Source organism: Belonocnema kinseyi, chromosome 7 (assembly GCF_010883055.1).
Source record: "Belonocnema kinseyi isolate 2016_QV_RU_SX_M_011 chromosome 7, B_treatae_v1, whole genome shotgun sequence".
Lineage (NCBI taxonomy): Eukaryota > Metazoa > Arthropoda > Insecta > Hymenoptera > Cynipidae > Belonocnema > Belonocnema kinseyi.
Genome location: NC_046663.1, coordinates 120165110 through 120169176, shown reverse-complemented (window position 1 = coordinate 120169176; position 4067 = coordinate 120165110).

The window sequence follows — 4067 nt, the reverse complement described above, 5'->3', positions numbered from 1 at the left end:
TGAGCTCTGCTCGTGGCGTGTAGCATGTGTGAAATTGTTGGTCTTCATGCTTTTGGCTCAAGAAGTTGAGATAGTCCCGAATCTTTACCTTTTCTAAAGGCGTAATTGTTGGGTCTATGAAGTGGTATCGTGTAATTGTTAGTTTAGAGGCCATGGCCTCTCGGTTTATTCTATCCAACACTTCCAGCCATTCAGCCTCGTTAAATCGAGGTAGTTTATATTGAGATGTATCCTGGATTCCCTTCCTTTCTTTGGATATAGTGCGCTAGAGATTTCCTCCGGCGTTAGGTTTAACATTTTCTCTGCTAGGCATTCAGTTCGTGATGTATTTTTTGTATTCTCTTAACAAATTTTCTCTGCCATCCGTAAATCCTTCCTCATCCGAGATAAGTTGATCTGCATCCGTGGACGCTTCGGCTCCTGCTACGTCTGTTTCATCCTGCGAATCAGATTCTGATGACGTATTTTGTAGGGGGTGATCTTCTTGAATAGGAAATAGTCTGGATAGAGGGTCCACGGCTTTATTCTCCTTTCCTTTTACGTGTTCTATGCTGTATTCATATTCCGCCAAACGTAATCTCCATCGTATCAATCGTGAAGAGGCATCCTTTACGTTGTGTAACCATATTAATGCTTGATGGTCCGTTTGGATTGTGAACTTCCTTCCCAATAGATATTGTCTTAATCTTTTGCAAGCCCAAACTATAGCTCACAGTTCCTTTTCTGTTGTGGTGTAATTGATCTCGGCTTTGTTCAACGTTCTTGATATGTAGCAACAAGGGTGGCTGTTCTGTGATAGTGCTGCTCCTAATCCATAATTAGATGTGTCTGTTGTTAATGTGAATTTCTCATTGTAGTCCGGAAATCTCAAAACCGGTGCTGAACATAATAATTCTTTTATTTTATCAAAAGATTCTTGGCAATTTTTTGTGCAATCAAAAGGTGTTTCCTTTTGGGTTAGAATTGTGAGCGGTTTACAAATTTGTGAGAAATTTTGTATGAACTTCCTATAGTATCCTGCGAATCCCAAAAAACTCTGAACTTGCGTGACATTCTGTGGCGATTTGAAATCACGCACCGCTTGTATTTTTACAGGGTTAGGTTTCACTCCGTCCTTGGTTATGAGATGTCCCAAGTATTCGAGTTCTCGACGTAGATACTCGCACTTATCGGGCTCTAGATTTAACCCTGTCTTCCTTAGTCTTTCAAATAACTTTATTAAATTCTCATTATGCTCTTTCAAGGTTGACCCAAAAACGACAATGTCATCGAGATAAACAAAACATTGCTTTCCTACTAATTCTCTCAAGGCGTTGTCTATCATCCTTTGAAACGTAGCAGGCTCATTTTTGAGACCAAATTGTAATCTATTACACTCAAAATGACCTTCAGATGCCGAGAAAGCCGTGTATTTCTTTGATGTTTCACTCATTGGGATTTGATGAAACCCTGAGCTGAGGTCGAAGGGAGAAAAGAATTTTGCATCCCCTAATTGATCTAAAATGTCATTAATGATAGGTAACGGATATGCATCTTGTTCCGTGTCCTCGTTTATCTTTCTAAAATCGATTACTATCCGCCATTTTTTTTTGCCAGACGCGTCTTCCTTTTTTGGGACCACCCAAATCGGCGAATTAAAGGGTGAATTTGAATCTAGTATGACGCCTTTTTCTTTCAAGTCCTGCATTTGTGTTTTTATTTCTTCTTTGTGAGATTGGGGAGGACGATAAGATTTAAGATTTACTATCTTTCCGGTTTTCAAAATTATTTCATGTTCTACTAAATCGGTACATGGAAAAGGGTTTCCTTCATGTTTAAAAATGTCACTGCATCCTGTTACCATTTTCCATAAATAAGGACGTTCTTTTTTTTCTATGTGGTCCAATCTCGTTTTGTTTAATAGATCTTGTATCCGTTTTGCCTGATCATACTTCAAACAGTTTGGTATTTTAAAGGGAGTTTTTTCATAATTATATAAGGGTACAACTAATTCTTGATTCTCAATTTTGTAAATGCCGTCCGGGATTGAGTCGTGACTTTCTATATAGACATCTTGATTCTTTTCTACCACTTTGATTCGAGTAATCTGTGCTGTTTTTCCCGAAACAAATGTTCCGTCTTCATAAAGGGGTAATTTTTTATCAAGATAAAGGAAATCTTTAGTTATCTGATATTTATTAAATGCATTAAAGAATTGTCGGCCGATTATACCTTCTTCTGGTAAGGGGAAATCACCATCAATTATGTGAAATAAATGCAACTTCTCTAAGTATGGTATTCTCACTGCTTGATAAGAATAATTAATATCTCTCCCCATGGCAAAACGTTTTCTCATCTCAAATGGTATTCTTTCTACGGGTACTTCAGAATGTTTAATGAGATTGATAGAGGCTCCGGAATCTACTAGTAATCTATAGGTGCGTCCATCCGAACGCTTTCCATGTATGGATTGTAATCGTCCGCTGATTGCAGAAACTCTGCAGATTCTTCGTAGCGTTCGATTTCGTCCTGTTCCTGTGGTGTCACTTTGTAACATTCTAATGGATCTTGTAGATCTTCCATCTCTTGTATATTTCTGATTTCTGGCGGTCTTCTCTGAGGTGTTTCATTTCGAAAACCCTGCTGTTTTGATTTCGCATAGCATTGTCTTTCCAAATGGCCCGGTTTCTTACAGAAGTTACAAGTCATTTGCATCCTATGTTGAATCGTGATTTTGCCTGATTGTTTTAAGCTTTCTACGACACGTTTCCTGAGTGGTTGTAGAAGCTAAATTTGTTTTTAAAGCGCTGTAAAGATGGTCGTAGCTATTTATAGGGTAGTGCCGGATTGCTCTTTTAGCACTTCCAATTATTTTCTCTGTTAAAATGTAGTCTAATAGTAAAATAGGTTGGGAAAATCTTAGCCTCGCACGTTTCACGGTATTAATGAAATCATGCACGCCAACATCATCTCGGCCGTTTAAAATCTCGACCGTGCGGATTATTTCTTTAGCTTGGGAAAGCGGTTCAACGTTTTCCATTCGGTGCATCGCTGGTAGCGATGGGTTGTTTCTTGGAAAAATGCGATGAGCTGGTGCTGGCAGCCGGTAAGCATACTGCGTGAAGGAATTTGGGACCTGAACACGTTGCTGGTCAATGACCTGCGACGAGGAACTTGAGGGCAGTTCACATATTCGGCTAGATCTCACAGATTCACGTGCGGGTGCTGGCTGCTGGCTGCTACACTGAATGACAGGATTCGGGGGCTGAAGTCGAACACGCGGCTGTGGGTCTGTGTTAGACCACTGGGGTACGGAATGTATGGGCTGAACATTTTGAAACTGATCACCACACTGCACAGTGGGCCAGGAGACCCGATTTCGTGGCCAAAAGTCGATTCTTGAATTCGGAAAAATGAAATGGACTACTAAACTGAGGAATAATTGAAGTATTTTTGACGACAATTATACGTTGATTGATGTATTTTTGTTCCGATGATATAGGCACAAAGTAAAAAATCTTGCTAAAATAAGTAGTGCTACTGACGTTCGTGGAATACGTTTTTTTATTTCAAGAAATCGATTCCAAACCTCCTACCTACATTTATTTTATTAATCAAAGTGTAAACTTTCTCTGAAGTCAATTGAATCTGGAATTGTCAATAGCAATTTTATAGAATCATATTATTAGTGAATGTAGAACAAGATTATACAGCAGAGCACCTGCTTCTGATTGCTTATAACATGACATAACACAACATATTGAGTTCTAAAATATATGAATGTCTTCCTTAGGATGTGCACTTGAGCATAGGTGTGCTACTTTTTGCTACTTTTCATTTGTTTCGCTGCTTATAATATATATACATGGCCGTGCACGACCATGCCATGGCGTATAGAGCGCAGTGATCCCAGATCTGAAACGAGATGCGGTCCAACACTATGACAGGGCTATGTCCGTGTGAATAAAGTAGGAGACGCTGTACATGTCTTTCTTTGTAGAAATTAAATTGTTTTATGGAAAATTTATACTTTTTGATTAAAAATTACATTTTTCGGTTGAATTATGAACTATAAATAAGTTTTGGTT